This window comes from Budorcas taxicolor, chromosome 13 (assembly GCF_023091745.1).
Source record: "Budorcas taxicolor isolate Tak-1 chromosome 13, Takin1.1, whole genome shotgun sequence".
NCBI lineage: Eukaryota > Metazoa > Chordata > Mammalia > Artiodactyla > Bovidae > Budorcas > Budorcas taxicolor.
Window position 1 is genome coordinate 64,477,486 of NC_068922.1, and position 17,740 is coordinate 64,495,225.

At 43.7% G+C, this 17,740-nt stretch overlaps 1 protein-coding gene across 3 annotated transcripts in view; it reads right to left on the reverse strand.

Moving 5' to 3' along the window:
• The window catches only part of LOC128058200 (ubiquinol-cytochrome-c reductase complex assembly factor 1), a 96,704-nt gene that overhangs the window by 8,882 nt on the left and 70,082 nt on the right, over positions 1 to 17,740 (reverse strand). The gene's annotated exons all lie outside the window — the stretch shown is intronic.

A 17,740-nucleotide genomic window follows, 5' to 3' on the forward strand; every position in this document is an offset into this window, starting at 1 on the left:
AAGCTGTACAAGGTGCAGGGGCAGGAAAGAAAATGAGGAAGGGTGAACGGTGAACGGGCAGGAACAGAAAGGAGTCTGCTGCTGCGAAAGCACAAGCAAAGTGGCCAGAGGTGGGAAGAGGAGGAAGAGAGGCCGGGCTGTGTGTGAGATGCCGAGGAGAAAGGCGAGCCCCTGAGGCTGTGAAGAGTAGGGGAGAACAGGATGGGCTGAACTAGTGAGACTGTTCATGTGAACGGACTGTTCCAGAAACGCAATGTCAGTGAGACTGTGGAGCCTCAGGTAGAACTCCTCTCAGAGAACAGCCAGGTGAGCCTGCAGAACCCAGAGTGCAGTTCACGAAACCTCTTCTACAGGAGGACACTTTGACTCCGGGAATCTGACCTCCAGGAATATGCTTAAAGAAAGGGGTCCATGTTTCACTCCTCTCTGGCATCCCAGCAGAAAACCTGGTGTCAAACGTAATACACAGAAAGGACTCGTTGACTATTTAAATTCACAAGTTTAAGAAACAACCCAGTCATTTGGAACTTTATATGGAGAATAAAATTTGTGCTTAACAACCATGACTGTTGCCCACCATCATCTTCTCCATTTACTGAGCACCTGTTATGGGCCATGTGCTTTATGGACATCATCTCTTCTGCCACTGGAGCCCAGAGAGGTAGATATGCTCTCATCATGCTTTTATAGACACAGAAAACTGAGACTCAGATAGGTGAGGTGATGAGCTCTAGGTCCCACAGCAAAGTAGTGATGAAGTATCCAGGTCAGTCTGAATCCCAAGTCCATGTTCCTGACATTCCAGCAGGTTCCTGCCTCCGGGAAGATGATTTTACTTTGGGTCATAAATCAAATACTGAATGATTTCATCCTGTGGTTTATCACTGGTCTCTGAAGAAGGACAGAAAGGAGTACTGAAAGGATCTGGATTTAGTCAGAAAACTTGGGTTTAAGTCATAATTCTGCTGTATACCTAGGATGTGATCTTGGGCAAGTCAAGTAACCTATCTAAGTCTATGTCCTTGTCTTTGAAATGCCCTACACAGAGGACTGGTTTGTACAGCAAATGAATTAGCATGTACTTCATTCATCTGTTCACTCATTCATTTATTCCACGATGTATGCTGAAAGCCTTGGTAAGCTGCAAAGTGCTCTGCAAATGCAAGGAATTATGAGTAATACCTTCTGGTTTGTTTATATAAAACTAAAACCAGCTCCAATACTTTATAGTCATGGACAATTTTCAAAAAGAGAGAGAGAGAATTGTGAGACTCAAGACTGGAAAATGTGAGACTGGATGCAGACAGTGGTGCAATCCATGACCTTTCCCACCCCACCTTCACCCCAGGCCAAAACAGCCATCCGTCTTTTGTGTTCCCAGAGCTCTCTGTCCATACTTCTGGGGACACAACACCTGTCCCACAGTTTTCGAGCAGCTGAAAGGCCATGAGGAACTCCGTCTGATGAATCTTAACACCCCAACACCTAGGCTAGTGCCTGGCCAGAGCAGGGTTTAGGGCTGGCATGCTTAGGACTGAATCCTCACAAGGGTTGAGTGCCACACAGAGCGTGTTCTATCCAGTCACATCCTTCTGTCTGCTTCCGTTTATTGCTCCTTCCCGTTTATTGCTTCTGTTTATTGTACCTTCCGTGTTTCAGAAATTTCAGAACTGCCGAACTTCTTACTGTGCCATCTTCCAGTATGGGCTAAGGTAGCGTTGAGAAACAGGCCAGAATCGAGTTACCTCCTTCTGCAAGAAGACGGTGGGACTACCACCCATCCTCCTGCTGAGGGGCTCCTCTTCCTCCTCCCCTATGAGTCATTCTAACTGTGCAAGAAGAACCAGAGTGGGACATCCCTAAGGGTCCAGTGGTTAAGACTTTGCCTTCCAATGCAGGGGGTGCAGGTTTGATTCCCAGTTGGGGAGCTAAGATCCCACAAGCCTTGCAGCCAGAAACCAAAACATAAGACAGAAGCCAATGTTGTAACAAAGTCAATATAGACTTTAAAAATGGTCCATATAAAAAAAAAAATCTTAAAAAAAAAAAAGAATCAGGGCCACAAAGGGATGATGTCAGAGATGTCGAGCACAAAGGCAGCAACTGTCCGAGGTAAACATTCACTGAACCTGCTCAGCAGAGCTAGCTTGTGTGCTACATCAAACCAGTCAGCTTTAGAGCTGGAAGGGCCCTCAGACGTCACCTTGCTCATCCCTTTGAGGAAATGGGGAACTGAGACCCCAAAGGGGAAGGGACTCTGCCCCCCAGGTCCCACATCAACTTAGTCTCAGAGCCAAGATTAGAACTGATTTCACCATGTGCAAGGCATTTCCAGAGATCACCAACATATTAACATACAAATTTCAATTCCTGCTTTCCAATAAGGCGCATTTACATACAGACATCCTTTCTCCTCTTGGGATGCACACCTGAGTTCTGGCCCACTATTGCCCAGAAGGAATGGAGAGGAGGAGTCCAGTTCCTTATGAGCAAGGATCCTCTACCTCCTGGTTCTCTATTCTAACTCTGGTGACCTATCAGCTGCCTCTCCCCTCACCTCCAGCTGAGAGGTGGCAAGCTGCCACAGCTAGGAATTGTTTTTAGATCTCATCACTGAAGCAGGATTAGATCATGAAAAGGGCCCTTCCTGGAAGAGGGTGGAAGCTCCATCAATGCAGACACATGATCTGCAGGCAACAGGTGAGGCTAAGTGACAGCAGCTTCTTGAACTATTGGAATCGCCCTGCAGGGCCCTTCTAACCAGCCCAGCAGCTCAAGGGGGCTGGATATTCCCTCTGGTGAACCTCTGCTGAGGCTTCTCAGGTGGCTCAGTAGTGACGACTCCACCTGCCAACGCAGATGTGGATTCAATCCCTGGGTCGGGAAGATTCCCTGGAGAAGGCAATAGCAACCCACTCCAGTATTCTTGCCTGGAGAATCCCATGGAAAGAGGAGCCTGGCGGGCTACAGTCCATGGGGTCACAGAGAGTCAGACCTGAGTGAGTGACTGAGCACAGACAACACACAGAACCTCTGCTGGGATCTTATTCCCTCACTTAAGCTTTTGTCTGCTGGTGTGCAGGTCCTCACTGCCAGATAATTCCATATGGAGCACCCTGCCCATGCATAGACAAATCAGATGAAAAACTCTCTCCAGCTAATGCTGGGTCATTGTCTTATTAAACTCTTCTCCTTTCTATAATGCTTTGCTTTTTTATAAAAACCCATACATACAGCACCACCACAAGGAAAAGGTTCCTTTTATATCAGTTACTCATATTTTCCCATTTATTTAAGCTATTAAAATTCATGCAGATATTTTATAAGCCATCAGGATTTGGTGACTGCTATTACTGAATGTTTAATAATAAACGAAACAGAAGAAATCAGAGGGTTAAATGATGACTGCAATTCCTGTAATGACTTAATTAAATTTTTATTGAGTACATAAACTATGATGTCACTTCTAGCCAACCATGGGTCTGCTTTCCTAGCATGTCACAGGGTGGGAGCACTCGATAGGAGGCTAGGCTAAATGAGCAGCAAGTCTCAGCTGAAATGGGGAGGGGAGCGAGGCTCATGTAACACACTCAATAAATTATCCGTTCATTTTTAAACAAAGTCCATGAGTTATAATATATTTGCCATGCACTTTTTATGACATAATAAAAATGTTACCTTAAGGATTACTTAACACATACTACAAATGTTACAGCAGAGGCAAGCACAAGGGGCAAAGAAAACAAACACGAGCAGGCCAGGGACGGGTCCTGGAGTTTACGTCCCAGGGGAACAGCACAGTATATTAAAAAGGCAATGCAAAAATGGTGGTGGGGCATGGGGGACAAGAGTTCAGGGTTACTAATCAGCAGATTAATGAATGAGACAACCAACAGGGAACACAAGTAAAGCAATTATGAATCTTGCAAGGCACATGCTTAATTAATGTAGTATTCTCAAGGAGGAATATTTGCTTTAAAGAGATGCCAGTTTGTCTGAGGCCAGTTTGCTGCCCTCTTTCCCCTTTTCCCTGTCGCTGCTCTTAAAGACATTTATGTGGCTGCTTAACAGAGGAACTGATGATGGAGGGACTGATGAAAGATCAAGTTGAAACTCTTCTGTGAGCTCTGTAAGGTTCCTAGTGATCTGTTCTTGGTCGTCTTTCCTGCCTCACCTCCTCCCGTCTCCCTACTTCTATCTCACCCTCCGTCAGAGTAAACGATGTGCAATTTCCACAAACATGCCGTGTTCTCTCCTGGGTCTCAAATATACTGCTGCCAGAAATCCTCCTTTCTTTATCCACAGGGATGCTAACTCCTTCTTATCTTCTAAGACTTAGCTTACAAATGATGTCTTCTAAAAAGCCTCCTCTCTCCCCAGTCTACAGGTGCTACAAAAGCATCTCAGAAACAGTCCCCATAATTCACTGTTTACCACGTGCCAAGAACCACGATAAGAGCTTTACACACATAAGCTCACTAAGTCTTTCCCAGTGACTGAGATAGGTGCTATTAACTATCCCCACTTTAGAGAAGAGGAAACTGTTATCTGGGAAGGTTAAGGTTATACAGCTAGGAAACAGTGGGTCAGGATTAGAATACAGGGCAGTTCGACTTCAATGCTTACCTATGTTGGAACAAACGCCATAAATAAGGCGGCTGCCCTCCCATGTGCCCTACATCTCGGGTTATCAGTAGACGCGGGGCTAAAAGCTACCACGTGTGCGTGCTGTGTGTGCTCAGTCACTTATTGTGTCCGACTCTGCAACCCCATGGTGTGTAGCCTGCCGGGCTCCTCTTGTCCACTGAATTTTTCAACCAAAATACTGGAGCGGGTTTGCCATTTTAAATCCTCTTCCAGAGGATCTTCTTGCCCCAGGAATAAATCCCATGTCTCGTGTCTCCTGCACTGGCAAGCAAGTTCTTTACCACTAGTGCCGCTGTGGTTGTGGGTAAAAACAACTCAGATATTCCCAATTACAAAGGTAGCTAGGAGTGGGCTACCAGATGGGTGATCAGTGGCCAATTACTAATATTAATACATCAGACATCTCCAGTAAAAGCTAAGCCCCATTCTTGGGTAAACTAGGGGGAAAGGTATAATTATGGTGCAGGAGAAGACAATGAAACAAAGTTAGCAAGGGCAACACAAGAACTGATGAGCATGAAGGTAATAATAAATGTTAAGGCTACTGAGGCAAAGCTGCTAACAGTAGCAGGGTAATAAGAATTTATTAGAATGGATGAATGATAAAGGGTGCCCAAAATTGCTGACTGAAGCATAAATAACATATCAAATTCAATGTAAGGCTATAATGCAGCACAAGGGATGGCAAGTTTCAGTTGTCTTTCAAGGGATTAGTAATGACAACAGCAACACTTGGCAATGTCAACACCACAGCTATAGTCATTGCGTGGCAATAGGCTAATGTGCACTGAACATCAGCCTATCGAAGGTTAGAAATGAGTTCACTGTGCAATATTATAAGAAATACACAGAAACAGTGAAAACAAGGGCACATGGAGAGACCAAATACACGTGTGCATGTAACTCACTTGCGTTATAAATGAAAGATCTACTGAAGATCTTTTAGCAATGATCACAAAACCCAACAAAACAACTCTGTGTGTTGTGTGTGCATTCAGTAGGTCCAGAGAAAACTGTGTTAAGACCAAGAAGAAAAGGAAAAATAATAAAAGATGGACATTTTCTTTTCCTTTTTTTAAAAAGAAAATGTCAACATTTGAGTACAGCATGTGCCAGTTGTGATGAAAAACCAACCTAAACATGGCATGAGGTAATCCTTACATCTCATCTTAATAAATTTCAAATGTTTAATGTACAAAGAGAAGCTTGCTACACTGAAATGCCTTTAAAAATATTTTTCCTTATTATTTATTTGTATGTTTTGAAAGTCCCAGTTTTACTGCTTGGGATCTGAATATTCAAGATCTGTATAGCTTGATAATGTTCTAAAAAACAAAGCTGTGAATTTCTCAATATTAAATTCTGAATGGTTACAAAGTACAGGAGCCTTTTCCTCAGACATGGAAAACAGCAAAGCAAGAGATGGCTGTCTGTGGAAGTTATAGTCATTTACTCTCTTGACAAGGCATTCAAACATATCCACAAGCCCATAATCACCCTGAAAAGAAGCTGATAAGGTACAGTAAGGTCCTGGGAAGATCAAACTATCATGCCAAGTTAATTTTCTTCCATGTCAAGACACACAAGGTGAGAGGAAGATAGCCATAATCTCTAATTTCTGAAGTTTCTGAACACGTCTCATGCATACTGATAGAGGTATCAACGCTGGCTTCAAAGAGTGGCTCTTTTAACAACTGATAGCACGACATCCTAAAGGAAACAATTCGGGGGCGGGGGGTGGGCCCTCTCTGTACTGCTCATAATTATGATAGTGGAGGCAGCAATGATGAACATACATCACATTTGAATTGACAATGTTTTCATGTGTGTGATCTTATTTGCACCTCACAACCATAATAACCTTGCCCTCCAAGATCTCAGCCTGATTGTTATCCTGAATCTATAAACAAGGAAACAGAAGCTCAAAGATGTTAAGTAACTTGCCCCAAAGTCACACCCTGCTTGTGTGTTAGCAGTCAGGGCTAGAACTTTTATCTCAGACAGCTGGTACCTAAATCTAGCATCTTCTCTCCAGTTATCACACCTTTCTGCATCTGATGAGTCATATCGGAAATGGAGAATCACATAAGCACAAAGCTCCAACTGCTAATTTCAGTACTTTGGAAAACAAAAGTAAAATGGAAATGCCTCTGAAGTGTTGAAAAATCATCTTAGAAACAAGACGAGACTCAACAAGGTCAAATGCACAGGATCATATCTAGGACAAAATAACAGGATGAAGGAGGGTCTGACTATGGAGTCGTAATTAAGACCCAGAACAAATTCCTGATCACGAGCTGAGAAGTGTGATAGGGATAATCATAACTGAATATATCAAAAGAAATGCAGTCTACAAAGCTCCGAAAGTTTTCCTTCCTCTATTATTGAAATAGTCGAGTCTTTTGTTTTAGCTACAGTACTTAAGAATAAACATGAGGAAACCAGATAAATTTCAATGAAGAATGTCAGATAGGAATGATCACACTGCGTTGGCACCAGTCACAAGGCAGGACAGTCGATTCTATGGCCAACAGAAATACTCAAGAGGCTATTCCGTGGGTTGGCCTCATGGCTTATATCATCAGCCTCAATGGATCAGCAGATCTTGGAAGTATCTGATACTACCTGAATGAACATCACTCATTCTTTCTGTATCCCTTCCTGGAGCCTTCCTACTCCTCTCCTACTCCATGAGCTAGTAGGCTGCTGATCCTAGAACTTTTGTTTCCTCATCACAGAGACAGGCCCAGAATCTAAGCTAATCTAATCAGACTGTTGTTTCTGATTAGAAACATCCAAAGATAAAAAGACAGCTAAAGCTGGATCATCCCAAAGTGAAAGTGAAGTCGCTCAGTCGTGTCTGACTCTTTGCAACCCCATGGACTGTAGCCCCACCAGGCTCCTCCTTCCATGGGATTCTCCAGGCAAGAGTACTGGAGAGGGTTGCCATTTCCTTCTCCAGGGGATCTTCCTGACGCAGGGATCGAAACCGGGGCTCCTGCATTCCAGGCAGACACTTTAACCTCTGAGACACCAGGGAAGCCCAAAGAGGATACTAACTTCCTATTGCTAACACTAGGATCCCTGAGCTCCCTTGTATCTTTCCTACCTGAGGCCTGTTGTTAAACCGTCCTTTCCATCCTGTCAGCCTCAGTTAGCCCCCAATAAGCCTTTGTTTGTTTAAATTAGCTGTGGTCTCTGTTGCGTGCAATCAATAGATATACTGTCAATCATCAACTCAATAAAACCTCTCCATAATGATAACATTTGGAAAACTCAGCAGGGGCCACAGGACTGGAAAAGGTGAGTTTTCATTCCAATTCCAAAGAAAGGCAATGCCAAAGAATGCTCATACTACCGCACAATTGCACTCATCTCACATGCTAGTAAAGTAATGCTCAAAATTCTCCAAGCCAGCCTTCAGCAATACGTGAACCGTGAACTCCCTGATGTTCAAGCTGGTTTTAGAAAAGGCAGAGGAACCAGAGATCAAATTGCCAACATCTGCTGGATCATCGAAAAAGCAAGAGAGTTCCAGAAAAACATCTATTTCTGCTTTATTGACTATGCCAAAGCCTTTGACTGTGTGGATCACAATCAACTGTGGAAAATTCTGAAAGAGATGGGAATACCAGACCACTTAACCTGCCTCTTGAGAAATCTGTATGCAGGTCAGGAAGCAACAGTTAGAACTGGACATGGACCAACAGACTGGTTCCAAATAGGAAAAGGAGTACGTCAAGGCTGTATATTGTCACCCTGCTTATTTAACTTATATGCAGAGTACATCATGAGAAACTCTGGACTGGAAGAAACACAAGCTGGAATCAAGATTGCCGGGAGAAATATCAATAACCTCAGATATGCAGATGACACCACCCTTATGGCAGAAAGTGAAGAGGAGCTAAAGAGCCTCTTGATGAAAGTGAAAGAGGAGAGTGAAAAAGTTGGCTTAAAGCTCAACATTCAGAAAACAAAGATCATGGCATCTGGTCCCATCACTTCATGGCAAATAGATGGGGAAACAGTGGAAACAGTGTCAGACTTTATTTCTTTGGGCTCCAAAATCACTGCAGATGGTGACTGCAGCCATGAAATTAAAAGACGCTTACTCCTTGGAAGAAAAGTTATGACCAACCTAGATAGTATATTCAAAATCAGAGACATTACTTTGCCGACTAAGGTCCGTCTAGTCAAGGCTATGGTTTTTCCTGTGGTCATGTATGGATGTGAGAGTTGGACTGTGAAGAAGGCTGAGTGCTGAAGAATTGATGCTTTTGAACTGTGGTGTTGGAGAAGACTTGAGAGTCCCTTGGACTGCAAGGAGATCCAACCAGTCCATTCTGAAGGAGATCAACCCTGCGATTTCTTTGGAAGGAATGATGCTAAAGCTGAAACTCCAATACTTTGGCCACCTCATGAGAAGAGTTGACTCATTGGAAAAGACTCTGATGCTGGGAGGGATTGGGGGCAGGAGGAGAAGGGGATGACAGAGGATGAGATGGCTGGATGGTATCATGGACTCGATGGACGTGAGTCTGAGTGAACTCCGGGAGATGGTGATGAACAGGGAGGCCTGGCGTGCTGCGATTCATGGGGTCACAAAGAGTCGGATACGACTGAGCGACTGAACTGAAATGAACTGAATGATAACATCTGCTAAATGCTTGCCATGTGCCAGCAACTGTATTAAAAACTTTGTATGTGTTATTTCTTTAATCATCACAATAATTCTAAAAAGGGGGTGTTTACTGTCCCCACTTTATAGAAAAAAAATTAGTTTTCTGTTAATATTTTTATCAGGAAGACTTACTGTATTATTTTAATAATCTGTTTACAAGTTGCCCCCCTCACCCATTCATTGCATTAGACTGCAAACTCCCTGAGGGCAAAGATGGCCACACTGCTCAGCACATGTCTGTAAAATGAATCAATACAGTATTTTCCGTCATGATTACCTCTTATATTATTGATGCCCAGGCACTTGACCAATTTTAAGATAATCTCCTGAGTACAAAGATTTGGGAAGGCGTTGAACAGCTCTGATACATGCTGCTGCTGCTTTCATGGTTTGCAAACACCGTTCGACTCTAGCCTGAGGACGTCCAACTCCTGTTCTTTTAAGTCTGTTTTCGCATCACCTCTCAAACTCCATACCTCTCTCAAAGCAACCTCTTCCACTGAAACAAGTTTCAAGACCACTTCTAGTTCTATTACTACCATCTGCTAGAGTTCTAGATTTGGAACCAAAATGCATACACAAGCAGTTTGAAGTAAAAAGGAGTTTGTGATTGAGATTCAGAGCAAGAATTTTGTGGTTACCAGGGTAAGAAAACATCAAGTGGGCGACTGAAGTTCTTCTTTCTCATGTTAACAAGATAACAGCCGATTAACTCTGTGATGTGAACATTAACAGACCTTTGATCCCCACCTGCTCTATCACAAGTGCTATAGAAGAGTAATTCGGAAACAAAGAAGTGCTTTTCTGCTTATATTTCCAAATTGAAGAAAGGACTTATGCTCTGCAAACAAGTGCTAACGCGTTGGTTTTGTGTCATTAAATACAAGATTTGGAAAGTGAAAACTGTTTAATTTTTCAGTGGTCACTAATGGCCCATAAGCAAATTAAAACCAGTTATCAAGACAACTATCTAAAGCATAAACAAAGGATAATTCCATCTACACCTACTAGGATGGCTGTAATTTTTTAAAAAGAAAAATAACAAACATTGATGAGGACGCAGGAAAATTTGAATTTTCATGCATTACTGGTGGGAATGTAAAATGGTATAGCTGCTATGGAAAATAGTTTGGTGATTTCTCAAAAGGTTAAACATAGAACTACCCTGAAAGTGAAAAGTGAAAGTGAAGTCGCTCAGTCATGTCTGATTCTTTGCAACCTGTGGACTGTAGCCCACACCAAGCTCCTCCGTCCATGGGATTCTCCAGGCAAGAATACTGGAGTGGAGCCATTTCCTTCTCCAGGGGATCTTCCTGACCCAGGGATCGAACCCACATCTCCCACATTGCAGGCAGACGCTTTAACCTCTGCGCCACCAGGGAAGCCCAATGACTCAGTACTTCCACTCCTCACTATATATCCAAAAGAACTGAGACTTGAGACTGCAACAGGTATTTGTATACCAATGTTCATATCAACATTATTTACACTAGCCAACAGATGGAAACAAAGTGTTTATCAACAGATGAATGGACAGACAAAAAGGGTATATACCTACAATGGAATATTACCCAGCCATAAAAAGGAATAAAATTTTGATATATGCTATAATATGGATGAACCTTGTTTTTTTCTTTTTATTTATTTTAGTTGGAGGCTAATTACTTTATAATTTTGTAGTGGTTTTTGCCATACATTGATATGAATCAGCCATGGGTTTACATGTGTTCCCCATCCTGAACCCCCCTCGCATCTCCCGCCTAATCCCATCCCTCTGGGACATCCCAGTGCACCAGCCCTGAGCACCCTGTCTCATGCATCGAACCCGGACTGGAGATCTGTTTCATATATGATACTATACATGTTTCAGTGCTTTTCTCTTAGATCATCCCACCCTCGCCTTCTCCCACAGAGTCCAAAAGACTGTTTTATACATCTGTGTCTCTTCTGCTGTCTCGCATTAGGGTTATCATTACCATCTTTCTAAATTCCATATATATGTGTTAGTATACTGTATTGGTATTTTTCTTTCTGGCTTACTTCACTCTGTATAACAGGCTCCAGTTTCAATGGACAAACCTTGAAAACATTATGCCTAGTGAAATAAGTCAAACACAGAAGGACAAATAATGTATCATTCCCCCATAGGAGGTACCCAAGACAGGCAAATTCACAGAGACAGAAAGTAGAACAGAGGTTCCCACGACCTGGGCAGAGTGGAAATGGGGGGACTGACTTAATGGGCATGGAGTCTTTACTAGGAAGGATGATTTGGGGGCTAGATAGACAGTGGTGATGGTTACCCAACATTGTGACTGTATCTAATGCCACTGAATTGTATACCTATCTATGAGTGGTTAAAATGATACACAACATGTGTATTTCACCACAATAAAAGATAATTCCAATTAGAAGTGGTTCTTCCCACACAAGTATTTCAATCTGTGACTTAACCATGTATATGTATTTATTAAAACCTCTCATGGTATTTCTCGATTCTGAGCTGTAGTGTCATGAAGCAATTTATATTCCTTGCTAGACCATAAGCTGTCTGAATGCAGAATTCTTCATTGCCTTCAACATGTTTGATAAGTATATACTGAGTGCCTACCATATTTTAGGCATGCTGGGTATAGAAGATGAAACCAGGTAAAACCCAGTACCTGTCCTCAAAAAATTCGTGATCTCCTGTGAAAGACCTGTGACAGACAGCGAACGACTGGAACAGCATACCGTCGGTTAAAAGCGGCAGTGGGGAGTCTGGGGACTCAAAGGCTTCGGAGGCGAAAGAATATCTATCACACTGGGTATTACAGCATGAAGAGGGATCTGTACTTTTCAGACAGAAAGAATAGCATGTGTAAAGTCACAGAGAGCTGAACAACTACAGCATCCTCAGAGGAAAATCTGTAACAAAGAGCTCATGATGGGAAGAAGAAGGCAGAGCTGGAAAGGCACTTTATGTCTGACTGTAAATGGCCCTGAATGCCAAATGAAGAAAAGACAAAGAGTTCTAAGCACAGGGAAGCTGCATGGAGAGATCTGTTGTTATTGTTGTTTTATTGAAGTATAGTTGATTTACAAAGCTGTGTTAGTTTCCGGTGTACAGCAAAGTGACTCATACATATATAAATATGGATAATTATATTTAATTATTTTTCGGATTCTTTTTCCATTTTATGTTATTACAAGATATCGAATATAGTTCTCTGTGCTATTGGATAGATTGGGGTTTCCTTGTTCTTTTTTGTGTTTTTAATTAATTTATTTTTATTTTTGGCTGCACTTCGTCTTTGTTGTGCGCAGGCTTTCTCTAGCTGCGGGGAGTGGGGGCTACTCTTCATGGCGGTGCACGGGCTTCTTGCAGTGGCTTCACTTGTGGCAGAGCGTGGGCTCTAGGTGGTCAGGCTTCAGTAGTTGCAGCTTGGGGACTCAGTACTTGTGGCATACAAGGCATGTGAGATCTTCCTGCACCAGGGATCAAAACAGTGTTCCCTGCACTGGCAGGCAGATTCTTAACCACTGGACCACCAGGGAAGCCGCTGCATAGATTTGTTTTTGAGAAGTAACCTGGCAAGTACGAACCAAATACCTGGGGGAAGGATTGGAAGCAGGAATACCAGGAGGCTGCTGCAATGGCTCAGGTGAAAGCTGGTAAGAAACTGAATTAATATAAGTGACAAAGGGAATAAAGAGGAAAAAGTCCAGCAAGATCAACAGGATTTGATTATCAAGTGAATGTGGAGCAGAAGGTGAGACTTGCACAGAATCAGACCTCACTGAGTGCCAGCTGAGAAAAAGAATGCAACCGTTGCATGCAATCCTCAGCTGCTGACTCGCTGACCCTGGCGGCACTAAGCACAGACAACCAGTCTTGCAGGGTTTTAGCAGTCACGGTGCCCTCAACGTCTCTTATGTTGTGGTAATGGAAAATCTTACTTGGACAAGGTGTAATATGAGCAAGATGTGTATTTAGCTTGAGCCTGCAGGCGTCTCCAACAGAGCAGCAGTATAGCACACCAGGGCGGAGGAGCCTGGGCCCCTTTCTCCCACTAATCTGTTCACTATGTGTCAGTGATTGTCATTCCTCTGGGTTCTCTGCATTCTACCTGCAGCCATGAGATCTGATTTTAGTCAGCAAGAAGATATGGACACACGGAGGTTTCCAGAGACACTTGCAGGCTCCCAATTGCCCCCTGGACCTCATGACTGCATCTGTAAGTGCAGAAAAGCTGCAGGCACAACTTAGCTTTTTTAATGTTTTTCTATTAAATTTAGGCAGACTGGGGACAGTGGAAAACTAGAGGATGCTTGTTCCCTATCAATGCTGGCCATCTCAAGTGCATAGACATACAAGCCAAACAGCTGAAAATGAATACTTAAAAAGTTCAAGAGCTCTTTGCTAACAGAGCCTGGGCACTCTTCACTTGTCCTGGGTACTGAGGATCTAAACAAATAGAGGACCTAAAGGCAACACTGGCCCCAGCCAGAGTCCATTCCCACTCAGCGGCTCCAAGACAGACATCACGTTACCTGGACCGCAGTGGTTTTTCAGAAGATCCAAAATCTAGTCCCTTCCTGATGTTGAGATTCCTATCCCTTTTATCAGTCATGAATTCTCCTCTGCAGGAATGGAGAGTGAAAGAGACAGGCAACCCTAATTAACTGAATCATACATGTTAACTGGTGACCCAAGCAGGGCAGAGGAAGTCAGACCGAAGTCCACAGCCCCAAACAGAAAAGTGGACATTTCCATTGTTCTGTTTGGATCACAGAATGCTTATCTGTCACTGTTCTTTCCTTACTGCTTACTGTTCAGCACCATACAACTTCCGAAATACTGACTCTGTGGTAATCTGAGAAAGTTGTTCCCTGTTGTAGAGATGAGGAAACAAAGGCTCAGAGAGGTCAGATGACTTGCCTAATTATCGCTCAGCTCATAAACGCTCAAGATGTTCACAGAAACAAGGTATTCTGACTCCTAGTCCAACATTCTGTTAAGGCTCAAAACAGATGTGCCGTTCATCTGGTAGCTTATAGAACCTTGACTTCCCTGGTGGCTCAGACCGTAAAGCGTCTGTCTACAATGCGGGAGACCCAGGTTCAATCCCTGGGTTGGGAAGAGCTCGTGAAGAAGGAAATGGTAATCCACTCCAGGACTATTGCCTGGAAAATCCCATGGACAGAGGAGCCTGGTAGGCTACAGTCCATGGGGTCGCAAAGAGTCAGACATGACTGAGCGAATAATTTCATTAATTTCAGGAGTAAACTGGGAATGGCTGAGCCTGGATTCTGAGGAGGAGTGATATGATTAATCCTGCTCAAGTAATGAGGAATCCAAGGGTGAGGCAAGGAATGACATCCAAATACCCCCTGACAATAGAAAGACACTTAGCCTTATGAGCTCTGCAACCTTATCTCTTACGGTAATTCTTTTTCCTCTTTTTCCCATACAACATTCTTAAAAGGATAGGCATTTTATAAAAGAAAAACAAATACTGGAATGCTATTATCTGTTAAAGAGATGCTCTCTCTCTAGTATTCAAGCCCCACTCAAACTGAAGAAATGCTCTGAAGTCTGAGTAAATTCTGGGCCCAAGGAGCTCCATTTCCCTCCTCGTGACTCGGAAAGACAGATCTCTGAGTCTCTGTTTTTCCATTCAAACTATGCAAAATTGCCTTTCTGTTTTCTTTTTAGATTATTGCATGAGAAAAAAAATGCTTAACAGCTAAGTAATAGAGCTTATAGCATCAAACACCTATCTCAGTTCAGAGAGTCTCCCATGTGGTGACTCATTCACCCTCCACAGTGCTGGAAGGTGAGGCAGGTAACACAGCTATTCCTATTTTACAGAGAAAATGGAGGCACACAGATGAAGACCGTGCCCAGGGACACAAGCAGCGGTAGGACCTGAGCCCAAGTGCTCTCAAACTCCATGACACTGCCTTGGAAAGGAGGTGACAAGCCCGACCCACTCCGCCACGAGCCCAGGGCCTGACAGTCTCCGTCCCTCCCCTCGGCACTGGGGGCTGCCCAGTTTCCTGCACCATCCTGTCAGCACGCTCAGCCCTGCCCTGGGCCAGCTTCTCCAGGTAACGTCTATGGCAAAAACAGAACATAAGGCAACACAAACCAGGTGAACTCTATCTTACTTGTTCATCTATTGAGTTTGGGAATTAACCTACGAAAGATTCAACTTCATTTCTCTTCTTGGCAGAGACTAGATTGTAAACCCTGTAAGATCATTTCTCTATAATATACTCTCTACCAACAGCATTTAGGGATTAGCATGTGGTTAAAGACCAAATAAATGAATGAGCAGATAAATGAATACTATGTGAAAACAATCCTTAACAGAGCCATACAAATTAATAATGTTGCTGGACCTCAAGGAAAAAAAAATCAACAATACCTTCATCATTCAATAAATGTATATTTGTGCTAACCACGTACCAACCACTGTTCTAGGAGCTGAGGCGACAGCAATAAATGAGACACGACTTCTGAACTCCTGGAGCTTACATTCTAGGAAGGGAGGAGGGCTCACAATAAGCACAATAAAACACACAGGATGCTAGACAGTAATTTAGTGTTATTACTCCAATCCTGTCATTCCAGATCCCTAAGATGAGAAGCGCCTGTGTGTGGTGTACAGATATAGGGATGGGGTGGGAGCCTGCTGTTGCTAACAGCTGGCCAGCACTGATGTGAAGAACTACTCAAGGACAGAACCCGGGATGGTTGATGGAAGCTCCATTGCAAACTCCTGGAGGATAAGGCCACGTGGTCCCAACACAGAGCAGGCACTGAGAGAACACCTGATGGTGCAGAGATCTGGGCACTGTCGGAAGGGAGAATGGGAGGCCCCAGGCCTCCATGTGTATCATGGATACAGCCCTGCCAGATGGGGAGGGGTCAGGGGAATAGCTGAGGAAAATTAATCAAGAAAATGTTATTCAGAACATACTTTACTTAGCACAGATATCTCAATACACATGTTAGTTTTTAAAAGGATTATCTTTACTTCATTCTTTTCTTCCCCTTGAAGCCCCTTACCATGCAACAAAATTACTTGTTAAATTAAATCAAATCAAGAAGCATTTCCTGTGTACTTACAATGTACCATGCTCTGCACTGTGCACTAAGGAGGTTACTTAAGGATGCCTGTGATCCTAGTACTTAAAAAATTTATAGGGCTTCCCAACTGGTCCAGTCATTAAGAATCCGCCTGCCAATGCAGGGGACACGGGTCTTCCCTGGTCCAGGAAGATCCCACATGCCCCAGAGCAATTAAGCCCATGGGCCACAATTACTGGAGCCCTACACAGCCTAGAAACCATGCTCTACAACAAGAGAAGCCACAGCAATGAGATGCCCACACAACAATGAAGACCCAGTGCAGCCCAAAATAAGTAAACACAAAAAAGAAAGGAAAAGAAATTTATAATCTCACTGGTAGAACAAGACACAAATGTAAATCTGGATGAGTTAGGAAAGATTTCAGGAGAAGACAGGAAGAGACTGGAAGAAAAGTGGGGCAGGCAGGAAAGACAGAAAAATGATGGTGAATCACAAAGAGCCTGAAGACAGGTTGAGGGGTTCGGTGCACATCTAGCAGGCCCTGAGGAGCCACTGGGCGTTGCTGTGTGATGAGTATTTGACATAAGTAGTGTTTAGGAAGAGGAACTAGGCTGTTAAATGATTTGCCGGATGGATCTGAGATGAAGAGAGTCGAGAGGCAGGGGAACCGGTGAAGCCGGCGACAGCGAATTTAGGTGAGTGTGAAGCAACGGAAGTCTGGCTAGTGGTCGTTTTTAAGAAGCATTCCTTGTAGTTCTTCCTGCTCCTCTGAGCAGATGTCACGGTTGTGGCATGTATCGCGAACATTCAAAATCAGCTCAATAGATTGCAATCGACATGGAGAAAGAAGGCCCTGCTTTCCAGCTGGGCCCCTTCAGCTCTAACCAACCCCACAGGACCATTCAGCAGGCACTTTAGGGAAGCAATCAAGAGGAGGAGTATTATATTACTAGCTGTCTCACCAAAGGATCCACAAATATTCACAGCACATCCAGGGCAGCTACAATCAATGTACAGCTCTCATGTATCCTGGGTCTGACCTCTTGGCTTCCAGAACTGTTCTCACATAGGTACCCCCATCTTAGCAGAGCCAGTGCCCTCTGGCAGTGCCCAGTGAAGGGTTAAACTCATAGGAGAAAAGAGAAGGTGGCCACCTACTCTGTGGTGTGACATGGAGTGAGGAGCACCATCCACTTGCCTGACCCAAGAGCTCCCTCCCCAGCGCTGCTGCCCACCACCCCTCCAGAAGACACACGCACAGAGAGTCCCCGGGGGCCAGTAAGACACCACTGTATTAGCATTTAGGGTCAGTTAACGAGTTAGGAAGACTT